This window comes from Rousettus aegyptiacus, unplaced genomic scaffold (assembly GCF_014176215.1).
Source record: "Rousettus aegyptiacus isolate mRouAeg1 unplaced genomic scaffold, mRouAeg1.p scaffold_m13_p_2, whole genome shotgun sequence".
In the NCBI taxonomy this organism is placed as follows: Eukaryota; Metazoa; Chordata; class Mammalia; order Chiroptera; family Pteropodidae; genus Rousettus; species Rousettus aegyptiacus.
The window spans coordinates 160,191,866-160,207,467 of NW_023416295.1; the positions used below are offsets into that span (position 1 = coordinate 160,191,866).

The 15,602-nt window shown below is 42.3% G+C and overlaps 1 protein-coding gene across 18 annotated transcripts in view; it reads right to left on the minus strand.

Annotated features, from left to right (window-relative positions):
* Window positions 1–15,602, minus strand: part of ANKS1B (ankyrin repeat and sterile alpha motif domain containing 1B) — an 818,845-nt gene that overhangs the window by 128,608 nt on the left and 674,635 nt on the right. For 4 of the 18 annotated variants that reach the window (XM_036237331.1, XM_036237330.1, XM_036237329.1 and 1 more), the window contains exon 1: window positions 2,694–2,858. The exons of 11 other annotated variants lie outside the window; for them this stretch is intronic. The gene's annotated coding sequence lies outside the window, so the exon portion shown is untranslated. Of the gene's footprint in view, window positions 1–2,693; window positions 2,954–3,200; window positions 3,220–15,602 lie in introns of those variants that run through there. 3 more of the 18 variants (XM_036237326.1, XM_036237328.1, XM_036237332.1) reach the window with 3 other exon arrangements.

Below are 15,602 nucleotides of genomic sequence, written 5' to 3' on the forward strand. Positions count from 1 at the left end.
TCCATGGAAGGAAAAAAACAAGTAACCAGTTGATAAATTTGGATTCTGTCCACATTTCTGTTAATTACTGGTGGCCTATGGAAGACCTTGTACTACGATTACTGGTGTTGGTACCTGTAAATGCTAACCAAGTCTTAGTTACCACTATAAATGCAAAATGTTTAAAAATCAAACATGTCAATGAAAAATAGAAATATTTTACTCATGGCTATTAATGACTTTAATCAAGCAGATCTCCTAATTGATTTTGCTAATTGTTCATTTCTCCTGGGACATTAACTGCTTTTATGGATATTACTGTGACATATGTTGACACTAACATCTGGTCAGAAATAGGGACATCAGTAAACTCTACCTGGTGTTTCTACAGACTCTGCCAATGCTATAAACACTGACAATGCCAAAGCATTTATGTCAGCGTAATATTTACAGAACATGTCTGCCTTCTATTTAGAAAAAGGATAAACCTTCTTCGAGATGCATGATGCTCAAAAGTGTTTATTCAATGAATGATAAAATGAGAATGACTTGATAAATTGGAAAACATCTGCCAACATTTAAAACAGGATAATAACATCACAAATGATTATTGGGAGTGCCTTTCCTGTACTATGTCCTGTCTGCTAATTTACACCCTATTTAGAATATGTATAGCAACTTTAAACAAATACTATTTTAAATAAAGCTATTCAAAGCAATTCTCTAACATGTCAGACTATGGTACCATATGTAGTGAATTAATAGACAATAAGTGTATCAGAATTCAACACACATGTATACAAATTTGGTTAAGCTTGCAAACTTTTACATTGTTAATAATCATTCAGCCATTATCATTTTAAATTGTTGACAAATAAATACACTTACGGTTTTGTGAAAACCTAGTTACCCTGGGATACTTAATTTTACTGCATTGGAGTTACTTTGCTTGATGTCATTGATTAAGAAAAAATATTGGTTCTTCTAAAAGTGCCAAAGTGCTTCAAGCAAAGTAATTCCAATGCAGTAAAATTAAGTTTTGGCAATTAGCAACTGCAGGACAAAGTTCCCATCCCTGAACAAGGATATTTCTCCTCTGCATTCTGAAGTTTAAAAAAGAAAGGTCTTTGTGACAATGTTTTTGTATGACACTATCATTAAGTATCCCAGGTAGCAGGCATCTATTTTAATTCCATTTGTACCAGATACTCCTCTCTCCTCCGTCTGAGTCCAGGAGGATCACTGCACTACCTGGGACCGACAGACAGAACAACAGAATACTTTGAAGAAAACTTTACAGTGGAATGATGTCAACACCAGTTATTATAGCCTATTTTGTAACAGAGCCATCAACACTATGAATTCAAATAACCCAGACGCCACCTGCATCTCCTAGCTCAAGCTCATCTGCTGACTACAAAGAACACAGGTTTGGAAGGAATCTCTGAGAAGTTTTCTAATCTTTCCTCCCTTCCTCCCAAATCCGAACTGGCTCCCAACTTCAGCATGAATCTACCCTATTGTAAAGACTCCTCAAGAGAATTATAGACTCCTTGGTAACTTGTGTTCATGTTTAGAAAAGTCTTAAGCTGAGCTTAAATTCCTGACGTTGCCCTTCCAACACTATTTCCTCTAATTCTGTCTTTCCAAATGAAAGAGTCCATATAGCAAGCATACTAATCTAATAAATGTTTAAGAATCGTTAAGGACCCCAATGTTCATATTGCTTCCAATCTACTCATATAACACGTTGCGGGCGTATATGCAGCACCCAGACTGAATTTCTAGTCTTCTAAAGTAACATCATAGCCGCGCATAGAGGAGCAATGATAACCGCAGTGAGGACCAGCCTTCCTGGGTGATCTCTGAAAATGCAAAGCCTTCGCGAACTGCCCATTTGTTTTTGAGGCTCATGATAGCAGACAGCTGGTTTTCTTGGAGGAAAACAAAACAAACAAGCAAAAACCCGCGGTGGTGGCAGCATCCTTATAAAAACAAGACCTCATTTGGCTTTCGCAAGTTTTAGCCTGGAGTAAAATTACATCCAAGTTACAACCACGGAAATAGGAATTTCAATGGAAACGCTGACCCGACCTTCGCGAAAGCAGCAAACTGCAGTCTCTGCTGCTCTACCGCTGCTCAAGGCGTAGCACTGGAAAGTCCACGTCCACCCTCGCCCCCGATTAACCGATGTGTACACAATACCGGGAGAGAAGGCGCGCTCAACGCCAGCCTTTCCAGGGTCCACCCTTCCTGCTGCTCCTGAAAGGTGATTCAAAGCGCACCTGGAAATCACACGGGTTGGCGTGGCTTTCTGATACTGAAGACAAATGACCTTTGGAAAATATATACTCATGAAAGTCAAGCCATTTGTAAAGATATCCAGTATTTACCGCTTCAAACTCCTTGCAACCCCGAAGAGGAAGAGAGGAAAGGGAAAATGCACCCAACCCGAAAGGGAAAACCAATAGGCAAATCACGTTAAAAAAAAAAAAAATAGCAGCCCACACACAGTGGAGACCAAAAACCCAGGCTGCAACAAATGCCCCGGCAAACCCTCTCCGCAGCCTCCCCGGATTTTCCGACTCGGCTCCCTCTCTTCTCCCTGCCCCGGCTGTAGCAAGCACTTCTCGCGACCGCATCTCGGCGAGCCGGGGCCGGGGACCGCGGGGAGAGCAGTGCCCCGCGCCGCCCGCCGCCACGCCGCTACTCACCCGAGCCGGTCGGCACGAGCGACGGCCGCGGCCGCGGGCTGGCTGCGAGCCGGGATCCGCGAGGGCTGGCGGGCTCCGGCCCCGGAGGTCGCGGACATGTGGCTGGAACCTGCGTCCCCCTAGCCGTCGCCTCTGAGCATCTTTCTGGGGGGCCCCCCAGCGAATGCGAGCGGCGAGGCGAGGGCGAGCGCGCCGCGCAGGGGCGGGAGAGGAGCCGAGCCTGGCCGCGCCGCGCTGCGCCGAGCGCCGGGCTCTCCCCGCGAGCTCCCCGGGCCCGCGCGCGCGCCCCCCGCCCCGCCGCGCCCCCGCACGCGCCCGGCCCCACGCGGCGCGCGCCAGCCCGGGCGGCGACGGCGGCGGCGGCGGCAGCTACCGCGGCGCGTCCTCCCCCGAACGCCATCTCCCGGGCTGCTGGCGGCGCTCTCCATTGTTCTGCAGCTGCTCCCCGGGGGGGTGGGCGGCGGGGGAGGGTGGGAGGTGTCGGCGCAGTTGCCGGCGAGGGCTTACCACTCAGTCGGACCCTAACTGCGAGAGCGACGCGGGCCCGGGCACGGCGCGCGGGGGCTACGGGGCGCCTAGCACCGCGGGCGGGCGCGCGGGGGCTCCTTCCTCCCGCGCTCGCTCCAGCTCGGCGCCCGGCGCATCCTGTGTTACTATGGATATCTCGCTCTTCGCCGCCCCCTCTTCGCACTCCGAGAGGCCGCCACCGAGGCAGCAGCCCGGCGGCTCCGCAAGCGCCCAGGTGACCACCTCCGGCAGCGGCGGCAGCGGTGGCAGCGGTGGCAGCAGCCGCCACCCGCCGCCGGGGAGAGGAGGAGGACGAGGAGGGGAAGAGGCAGGTTCTGCTCTGCCGCGAGACCACTTCGAGTTCCCTCCGGCTGACCAACTGCTTCGAGTTCTCCACGCGGGAGAAGCCACAGCAGTACGCAACATGTATGGGCTGGTGGCACCACCCCGAGCGACTAGCGTACCAGTCCTCAGGGGGCGAAGATCGCCCCCCCCCCCAGTAGACCTGGAGGGTCAGGGTTAAGCTCTGGAGTAAAATTTTGAAACGGTTTAAATACCCCTCACCGCCGCCCTCGATTTCAACCGAAGTTACCATTGCTCCACTACCAACACTTGTAGAAATTTTCTTTGGTAAAGAGTCGTCTTCAGCATTATGCCAATTAAATGAAGTAAATCTGGCCTTAAACGACAAGGCTCCCCCTACCCCCTTTAAGTCCTAAAGGTTTTTCCTTGCCATAAATAAATAAAAATTACGTGTGGGTTACACACTGCTCAATACCATAACATTTGAATGAACACATCTAGCAACCCACACACCAGTTCTTTGGTGTTTCAACATTCCATCCAAAAGTGTGAGTTGCCCACTTAGTCTGGGATAAGAACCACAGCGGATAACCAACAACCGAAAACAAGGTAACAGCACCCAAACAGTCTGTGAAAAATAGGTTGGAATCAGGGTACTTTAAGTAAAAGCATTTAAGGAAATGTATAACATTATGATGGACTCAAAAGAGTACTAATAGCTGACCCACTCACTGTTCAGAGTAATTTCAATTTCTTCGTTTTAATAGTACACCATGTAAGTCCTCACTTAACGTTGTGGATAGGTTCTTGAAACTGGAGTGAAAGAAAGGACTTAAAACCGACTTTACCATAGGCTAATCGATAGAAATAACAGTTAAATTCCTATGGCCTTATCATCGTTATAATGAAAGAATGTTATTCGAGGATCTGCTATACATTTTTTGTCTTAAAACCAAAGAAAAAATTTTTTTATCAACTGCAAAACGTCAGGCACTAAAATAGAAATGTGAATCAATTCTTGTATACTGCTTAACTTTACTGAGCACATATGGCTTGTCAGGTATCTGAACTATCTCATTTAATCTTCACAATTCTATGAGGTAGATTTTATTACTATCCTCACTTTTGAGATGAAAAAAAAAAAATGCTTAGAGCAATCTGAAACTAGCAGTTATGGAAGAACATTCACTTCCCTAAACAAGAAACGCTAAATATGCACTGTTTTGTGCCCCCTCATGTCATCTGCTTTTGTGAAGTTCAGGTTAATAATGTACCCTGAAGTCACCCATCTTGTACGATGCAATATCAGAACATAAACCTAGGCCCGACAGGCTCCAGAGTGTGAGCATTTAAGCATATTGAAACCGTTTCTCATTCACATAAGGAGTTCATGGAACTTTTTGATTTTATGTCTTGCATATATAGAAAGAGAACTGGGCTAGACATGACCTGCCTTCTTGAGTGGAGCATGTTTGGATAGTTCTGTTTTTTACGATTAGCAAACTTTGAATGGGTCTTGAAGTCACACCTTTTAGTTCTATTTCTTCCTCTACAATCTAAATACATGTGACTTGAGGTCGAATAGGTGTTCTCTTGGTTTCCCAGTCATATGAATGGATGAAGGGCATCACTCTTTTCTGGATATTGTTCTCTGGCAATGATAGTGAGTTTTTTTTTAATAAGATGTCATTTGTTAGGAATGAACTACAAGAGCTTTGGAAGCGAGCCATGTTATCATTTTTGTATGGTGTTGAGTCCTATGCATTGGCCATTTGGTGTCCACACTAATTCTGGAAAATGATGGAAATCTAATTCTCTGTCAGCATTTGTCCTTGGCTAGTGAAAACTCCTTGAAGGAGCTGGGAGGTATATTCGCTGTCCATGGTGGCTACTACTGATACTCCATTCAGCATGATCAGCTTGCACATGAAATACTGTAGTTCTGGAAATTAATGTCAGCGCGGCACTGCTGAAATTTGGTGATAAACTCCAGACATGCATATTAAAACACAAAGGTCTTATCAGTGTAATCTACTGGCTGGAATAAAAACATTAAATAGTTCACAGAAGAATGGCTTCTTAGTCCTTGGCACTAAAATAACCCCTCCTTATAGTCGAAAATTTAGGTATGTTAATGTTCTAGAACAGTATAAGCGATATAAGAGAGCATCTTCTAAAAAGCCTCTTAAATTATAGAAAAGGAAATTGATGCCTAGAATAATGAAGTCACTTGCCCAACTACTTACCTAAATTAGAGGCGGGAGCAAAACCATGAATTCTTGCCACTTGTTAATTCACTTACCATGATACTATGTTACTCCAGGATATTCAATATCAGAATTATTTTTTCCTTCACTAATTTTATTTTTTGCTAAAAAATTCAGTCAAATTCTAATTTACATTAAAATATGAATAATATACAGTCTCGTGTTTTTTTACTTGGGGGGTGTCTACATCTTATTTTTAATACTCTGGTTATATCAAGTAATCTATTGTTCCTTAAAAAATGAGAAAATTCAGAAAAAACTCTTATAGTATCAATTTCCAACTTCCCTATATCCCCAAATGAAAGGTAAACATTCATTGCATTATAGGTCATCAAGAATGCAACTCTCTTTAACATAAACTGCTTATTTAAGAACTGCAATTTTATATCAGAAAGGACTAACATTTGGGATTCAATAAATTTCCTGTGTTCTTCTTTTGCATTAAAAAATTATCAGAAGACCATGTTGAATATTCTAGTCTCATAAAGCCTAAAGATGGTGGTAACTTTACAAAGAGATGCATAAAACACCAATACCAGTCCTTTTATGCAGATTTAGAGAAACAGAATTACAATAATTTATTCATTTGCTTGGAGCTAGTATTATGCAATCGTTAAACTTCCAACTTTGGAATAAGACCTATGGGTTCAAGAAATGGCTATTACACTTCATCATTTTGTGATCTTAATGAAAAGTTACATAAGTTTTTCTGAGCCTCACCTTTCCAATTGTAAAGTGAATACAATGATGGAATCTACTTCACAGAGTTGTAGTTAGGAAGAAGTGAGATTATCCATGGGTGGTGGTCTTTTTGATGTGCTGATCTGACTAGGTCATTGTTCTTAGTTACTCAAACACACACTAATCTAGGTGTTACTGTGAAGGTTTTTGTGGATGTCATTAAAGTTCGTAATTTGTTGGCCTTAACTAAGGGAAATTATCCTGGATAATCAGATTCAATCAGTTGAAAGGCCTTACAAGCAAGCAGGACTGAGGCTTCCCCAAAGAAAAAGAAACTCCATCTATGAACCTCAATTCCAGCCCAGCCTGAGTTCCAGCTGGCCCTTCCTGCTGGCCTGCCCTGCGGATATCAGACTTGCCCAGCCAAGACCACACAAGTACATAGGCAGGTTTCTTGCAGTAAATTTCTTAGTATATATCTCCTAATAGTTCTGTTTCTTTGATTATGCCCTAACTGATATATTATGTAAAGCATTAACTAATATCTAGCCCATAATAAGCACTCCAAAAATGTTGGCTAAAATGGTTTTTGAAAACCTATTTTGAACACCTCTTATATTCACAGCACTAAGCATACCTGACACTCTCATAAAAATGCCCGGGAATTCTGAAATTGAATAAAGATAAACACCTATTACCTTCAGTGCTAGTGACCTCAACCAGGGAGGAATTTAATGTTTCAGTAAAATTTCCAGGAATTTCAAAGGATAAGTGCCACGGGGTTGATTATTTCTTCTAGAGCTGTGTAGGGGTCTTATGCAAAGCTAGTATGAGAATTGCTTCCTGGGTGAGAAAGACCATAAACACAAAGGCAAGCATTCCTCTCTCAACAGACCTCTATCAATTTAGCACCTGAAACCATGGAAGAAACATTTTCACGGATCAAACATGAAATTCCATGATGCAATATAAATTTATCTGTGACTCTTGGTCTTAGGACAATTAGAATTTTATACTTAAAGAACTGCTTTGAGATTCTTGGAGGAAGACCTACTTTTATATTTAAGAATATTAAAGTAAAAGATCTTTGTTGTCTTAATGTTAGCTTATCTTAGGATTCTACATTATTATATCTTACGGCTTTTAGTTTGTTTTGAGCATTTTTAAGCAGACAATAAATGCTTTAAAAAATATCATTAAAAAGCAGGCATGACACAAATCTACTTACAGAAGATGTCTCTGTCCTTTGGGATTATAATTGCAAACTGAACAGAATTTGAAGCTGGAACTATCTCAGAACAGTAAACAAAGTCCAAGGAGGTAGTCTCAGATACGAATAGTATTAAGAAGTGGTGAGAAAGTGAGAGAGAAAGAAAACTTTTTGACTTTATATTGAAGCTCTGATAACAGAATTAATCTTACAAATGTACATGCTTAAAATTGTTTATTTGTGTCTGTGCATGTGTGTGTATTTGCTAGAAATAGCTGTCTCATAATCCTTTATCCTATGATAGTGATTTTTTTTAAAGGTATTGATGTCAAAGTGCTTCTACTCACTATGCCAAGATTTATCGAATGCCTATGAAGTTAACATTGAGCTGGGGGCTGAGTGATAGGAAGGATGGACTCTAACTTTGTGGAAATCTTTCTCTAGGTAACTCCAGTTTATTCTTACGGATTTCAACTAACATGTAACACACTCCAGGCAAGTTTTTACACATCCCTTGTCCTATACTGATTGGCCTAGGCAAAATCCTTTTGGTCTCACAGTAACTCTGCTTCCCCTAATAGAGAGTTTATCTTTTTTTGTTGTTGTTGTTGTTGGTTACTCGTTTAGCTATGGATCTCTCCATATGACTCCATGAGGTCAGGGACCTTGCTTATGTAATTCTCTACTTATGTTCAGCTTCTGACTCCCAATTGGCATTAGGTAAACATTTATCGAACAAGTGAAAGAAAGCTTGGGACATGTTGAATTTTAGTCGCACTTCAAGTAGACACAGGCAGAAAGCAGATAGAATATAAATCTGAAACTCAGGAGAGAAGTGAGGGCAAGAAATACACATTTGCCATCAGCTGATTCCTGGTAGTTGGAAGGCCTGGGGGTGAACTGCCATCAAGTAGAACCACGTGTAGAATTAGGAAGGGGTTTTGAGGTCAGAACTCTGGACAGCGCCCAAGTTTTTCCATTTTACACTGCAAGATGATACATGGCCCACTCACTGGCTATGATAGAAAAGTTTCAGGAAACCCCACCCCAAATAAATCTTCTGAACCCCATGAACAAGTTTATAATAGAAAAATATTTCAGAACTAAGCTATTGTAAAGATAGGAGCATTATAAATATGCATTTATAATTTTGATATTGCGGAATTTTACCTTTTAATAGGTAAAAGGTGGGGCTTTGCATTTTGCAAAAAAAAAAGTTGGTGTGTGTTGATAGAAGGAATTAGACATGAATCAGAGAGAGAATGTCTGTGTAATGGTGAAGCAGTGGAATCAAGGAATTCCACAAGAGTTAAGCATCAGGAAATCTGAGTGGTGAACAGGCTTGTGTGGCTATTGGTAAATGTCTGCCATAGAGACAGTATGGTTCTCTCTTAAACTCAGGCCTTGCTTATCGTTAATGAGACATGTAAGGCATAGGCCGACTTTCAACACTTGTAGAATTTATTACTTTTATTGCATGATCATATTTTTTTTCTGTGAAAAAAAAATCCCTTTATTTGAATAGCAAATTTAAAACAACTTATAGAGCATCTATTAACCATGGGCATATTTATGGATCTAACTACCAAGGTAACACAACCCAGAATGAGCAGAAGGGACTTACACTTTTTCCTGAAGGCAAGCAGGCTTGGAATCCAGGGGGAATGAATGTAAACACAGAGGCCCCATCTGCCAGGAATGTTATGCCCCAGTCTTCTGAATTAAGACCTAGGGACTTCTTTTGGATGATAACGACATTCAAGTCCTGAGCCACATACAGCTTCAGTGAGCCGTAGCTAAGACGTTTGCTTGCAGCCTTTGCTTACAACCAGCCCCTGAGAATCCATTTTAGCTGCACAGCACAGGTGTTAAGTATCTTGTCCTTCTAACACCTTTAACCAACAGAGCAGCTGTGCTCAACATTTGCAGCGACTTTCAAGGTTAGCCATGAGAGGAGAATGCTCCAGTCACCTGATCTGGATGTGTTTCACTAAGTGACTATACATTCCAGATTTCCCAGGATGGCCCTCTTTAAAGAGTCAGACCATGAGATCTGATTTCGGTTCAGAAAAATATGGTTTACAGCATATCAGACACTCATACTTGAAGACTACCTTGGAGGTAGTATAATGTATGGAAAAGGGCTGTGGGCTCAGACCCGGATGCAGGTGTGACTCTCATTTACTAGTTGTAGCCCGTGAGCAAGTTGCTTATCCTTGCTGCACCTCAGCTTCTGCATCTGTAAAATAGGGATAATAGTTCTTTAAGGATTGAATGGGTGCATCCACATAAAAATATAGCACAAAGCCAGGAGCACAATAGTTATTCGAGCAAACAATTAAGTGAACTGGAGTATTCATTCATAAACTTGAGAATTAATAAGCCATTCCATCTTATTAACTGAACTAAATAACAGAGCTCCTTCTCAGAGCCCTTCCTTGCATGCTTCTCATCTGTGTAAGTCAGGAAGAGCTCATGCACCTGGGAGTGGACAATAACTTTTTGTTTTGGAGACTCATAAAAAAGATCCCCCCCACCACCACCACAGGATTGGAGGACAAGATAGATTGCCTATCATTTGATCGTGATTATGCATATCATTATGCAAATTCTCCAGCAATATGCATCGAGAGTGTTGGAATATACTAGAGGAACAAAAGAAGAAAGAATTACATAATAAACGTTAAAAATAATTTTGGGTTGAATAATTGGATTTTAGAATAGGAATGTGTGGTTGATGTCCACTGTGTTTCGTTTTTTTTCTGGTCAACACCTAGTGCCTTCACATCCGTTTCTAATAGTCTGATTTTTCATTAGGGACCTATCTCCCCAGACCTCTGCCATGAAATCTTAGAACATCCTAGAATATCTGACCGTGCCATAGACCCAGGATCCAGTGGCCAGTGAGAGGGTTCTATTGCTCACTCACGGTGGTTCATTCAGGGAGGGGCAGAGCCAGAACTCTGTTGGAAATATTTGGAAAGTGAAGCTTTCTTTTCACGGATGTTTCTGAGCTGGTGCCACTGGCACTGCCGGGGTACTGAGCTCAATGCCTGGCACTGCCTAGGGCCTGTGGAGAGGGTCTGCTCAAGGGCGAAGCCAGTGCAGAAGAAGCAGAGGGCAGGTACAGAGTGAGAGGTTGAGAGAGTCCAGTGATAGATCCGGTCATGCCTGAAATTATTAGATGTTTCCTAATTGAAAAAATATATCCACAAGTATCACAATGAATCCTCGAAACAACGATGCAGGGGCTGGCATTGCTAATATTGTTCCTATTTTATAGATGAGGAAATTGAGCCCCTGAGAGGTTCACTGACTTGTTCATAGCTAGTGAGTAGCAGACCATGGCTGGAATTCAAAATTTCTAACTCCAAGTCTCATGCATTTTTCTTATGACCCCGTGACTACTACATTGGGCAAGCTGCTATAAAGTGGCTCTTTGCAGACAGAAAAAGTTGAAAATCACATGATATCACTTATATGTGAGATATAAACCTAAAAAGCAACAACGAACAGGACAAAGAAACAGAGACTCATGGACATGGACTATAGATTAGTGGTTACCAGAGGGGAGGGGGGTGGGGAAGGAGCCAGGACGTAGACGGGGTAAAGGGGGTCAAATATGTGGTGACAGGAAGAAATCTAACTATGGGAGGTGAACACACCTCATATATATATATATATGTCTTACTGTTAAAATGTACAGTTGAAACTTATTGGATATATATAAATAATGTCACCATAAACAAACAAACAAACGAACTTGGGGGTGGGGGGAGGTAGACGGGGGAAAAAATAAAATCATTTCTTCAATTAAAAAAACAAAAAATAAATAAATTTTAAAAATTAAAAAATAAAATAGATAAAAAAATAGAATAAAATAAAATAAAGTGGGCCTTCGTCAGAACCGTGACTGACAACAGCTTTGCGCTAAAAAGCTTCCCGTGCAGAGCGGTGCCCAGCCTGACGTTTGGTGGGAGTGCCCACTGTCGCCCTCACTGGCTCACAAGAGAAAGACCCCAGGAAAAAAGGAACATAGGCTCCCTGGCGTTTCTGGGAGGTGGGGATGGGGGAAGAGGCAGGACATCCCTCAAGCACCTTTAGCCCACTCTTTTTCTGTAAGACCCTAAAGCGGGGTCTGTGCTGAAAAAATCCACTCAACACCCAGTCAGGACCGAGGATAGGATGAACCACTGCACCTTCAGGGCAGAAACGGCTCTCAGGGAAGAAATAAAGTGAGAAGCCACATGAACTCTTTCAAGCCATTAGGCTATCATTTAGTAAATCACAGCTTTGCTTTAAATGGGTCCCTAGTGGGTATGGAGGGTGAGAATATTCTAATTTGCATTTTCTCCCCTTTCTCTCAGATGCTTTTTCTAATTATGACGTAGACCAAGAGTTTTATTCTGAACCACTAGATGCTCTTATAGATTTGAAAAATGCCCCTGCAGATCTGTTCTATTGAGATGTGTGGAATGAAATCTACACAAAGGGTGTGAGGAACTGGGGGCTGCAGCCCGGTACCCATAGGACGGAAGAGTGATCCAAGGCACTGGAACCTTCCTGATTTTCAAATTCTGAGTTAATCAAAGGTGTGTGACAGAGAACCCCAGGCTCCTGGAGGCTTGAGGTGGTGGGTGGGAGAAGCTGTGGGGAGTTCCAGGGTGGGAGTTCCTTTTCCTGCTTAGAAGGGAGGGGCCACAGTTTTGATTTGAGGAGGACTTGAGGTCTTGGCCTTGGCATATCTGTTACAAGGGAGATTTCTGGGAAGGGGAAAGATGTTTCCTGAAAATGCTGATTTCGCCCTATCGCTTGGAATGCATGACCACTGTCTGCTGAAGGAGCTGGGAACATTTTTCCTTCCTGGGAAGAAAACAAATGTATCAGAGCTCTCCTTTGCTACAAGTCTAGGGTTACTAAAGTAAATGCCCAAAAAAGTTGCCAGGGCACGTGATTACTGTGATTATAGCAAAAAAGGCTTCACATTTACATAGCGTTAAAAGTTTTTGAAGAATTTTCAAATTCATTGTTGATCGAGGCTGGGTTCATGGACAAGTGACTAGTGCTGTCCCCACAGGGGCTGGCTCTCAGAAGGGCCCCAAACTTGATTTAATGTTCTGCAGTTAGAACGTCGCAATTTAAATAATTTTAATTTTGAACTTATATTTTGTCAGTGAAGTCCAATGGGACTATGGAGAGTGTGCTGGAGCTTCAAACCTCAGCTCATGTGTGGTCCTGCCTTCCTGGGATGAGTGTCTGGCTATCTGCTTCCTACCTCCAGGGCCTTGCTTGTGCCCCCTTCCTCTGGCTCACCCTACAACGACTGCTTCCCTTTGCCTAGGGTAGCAATCGAGTGGCATGACAGGGGTAGGTAAGGGGCTGGCCTTATGAAGTGCTTACCTGGAGGCAGCGAGTCTTGGCATGGAGGGTCAACCACCCTGTGGCTTTTTCAGGGGGCCATAGACGAGGCGACAGCCATCCCTGCCTTGAGCTGCAATTCATGCTGCATTTGGCAGGCAACATGGTGGGTAACAGGGTAAAAGCCTCTCACTCAAAGCACATTCTGGCCTAGAGACTGTTATCACTTTGTGGGGTTGGGGGAGTCACTTCTCAGCCAGGGTGGTGGGGCTATGGGAAGGAGAGATTGACTTCTCTGCCCCTGGCCAGGGCCCACATTTTCATGATGTAGCTAGCCCTGTTGTTGACATTCATTATGATGGCCATGCAAGCCAGATAGGACAAAGATGCCAGGACTATTACATCTGCTATTACTGCTCCGGCTAGTGGAGGCCACCATTATCTTCTCTCTGACTTCTACTAGGTCAAACGCTTACAACACATCATCCCCTGGACACTTCAAAACAAATATACAAGATAGGGCTTATACATTGGGGTGGTCCCCTAACTTCTCTGAGTTTTAGTTTCTTCATATGTAAAACTGGTACAATATACCTACTTCGCAAAGATATTGTGAGAATTAAATAAGATGCTATGTGTACAGAGGGATAGAGAACATTTTACTCACCTGCATTACTTTAGCACTATATTTATTCAGAAGAAATATTTTGATAAGCCGCATGAAGAGAAAAGTGACCCACCTCCAATGGACATATTCAAGAAGGTTGCTTAACTTTTGCATTTATGACAAGGAGTAGAGATTACATGATTCCCAGAAAGAAGGTGGTAAAGAAAGAGAATCACTGAGGGAAAGGCTTTGTGGGAAAAGAAAATGTTAGTGACCATATGCCCTTTAAAGAATGAAAATACTGAATGGAGCTTTAAACAAATTATTTGTGTTGAGTATGCCGCAACCACCCCATCTTCGCCTCCCCATCTTCATGAAATCTTCAATCAAGACAAAGTAACTGTCTAATGCTGTTGTGTGTGATTAGATTAATGGAAGGAGGGGAGTCTCAAAGAGGTACTGAGGTTTGTATCACGTTGGCACAAATGAAAAGAGACAGCATGCGTCGATATATGTGCCAGAAGATGAGTGTGGAGCTGACGCTGGGTTATAACATTATTCTTTGATTGTTTCCTCTGAGTGACCTCACTTTTTGTTCAGGCCAGCCATTTTGGGGGGGGGGTATGCCAGTGGCTCTGTGTATTCTGTCTAGTTAATATTTTTCTACGAGCTCCACTACCAGGCTCTGCACAGAGTGGACGCTTGAATGTTGAGGGCTGATCGATGTGAGTAGTAACTACTTAGGGAAGGAAACCTATATGGTTTTGTATAATCATTTCAATGCAGGAGTTTACGGTAGTTTTACAGATGAGGTAACTGAGGCTCAGAGAGGCTAAGATACTTGCCTGAGGTCACACAGCTACTAAGTGTCAAAGCAAAGATACAAATCTATGCCCAACACTTCATATCTTCCTGGTCAATGAACTTTAGCAGACTATCTAGAGTTTCAATGTCATATAAACCAAACATTACATATATTCTATGTATATACTCTAAAACCCCACTGAAATAGGAAGCATGAGGCAAATTGACTTCAAAAACATTCCTATAAAATAAAAAGTATTCTTGGTAAACGGGTAGAGGAAGAACAAGAGCATCAGAAAAAAAAAATTGACATAACTCAGTTATCTCTTAGATAACAGTAGGATTGTACCAAAATTAGTCATTGTATTATAATGAAAAACAAAGGAAAAATGTTCCAGATAGATGCAATCTATTGTGCAAGAAAAGGCTGATTCAAATGTGTCTAAAAGCATGGTTCTTCCTTCAGCCAAGTCAAACCCAAAGGAGCTCATGAATAATTGGCTACAGCTACCCTTTAAACAAGTGCCAGCTCTCTCTTCTCAGGTTGATGCATCTCCAAACCTCAGGGAGTCTGGAATCAGCTGCCAGCAGCCAATGGGCTTCTGAGCATTCATAACCAGACCAGGTGCTGATCCATCAAGCTAATTAGCAGCCTGTGGGCCACAGTTAGCTAAGAAGGTAGAGGTTTTTAACTCTTTTCCTGATAGAATCTGTGCCTATCTGTGCTTTTTGGACTAGGTTCTATCGGCAAAACCAAACACACACACACACACACACACACACACACACACACACACACACACACCATTTAGAATTCAAAAGGAATGAGGCTAAAAAGGAAATGTAGGTTTACTTTAAATAAGAGGAGAGACTAAGAAAACAAAGGAAGTGAAAGTTGACGTACACATATAGTGCAAATATACGTATACATATATATTTTTTTGTATACACATATATACACACACACTAATTTTTCCCATTCTGTATATCTTCATTTTAGTGAGCATAATATCATCAGTGTAGAACGAAAATTCAAAAATGTTTGCTCTTGTCAGTAATGATACTTAAGACATAAATAACAAATAAAAGGAAATGGAACCAAATTACAAAGGATCAGGAGATGTAGCTTGCTGGTGTTTCAAATTCATTCAACCCTTAGGACCTCAAAACAG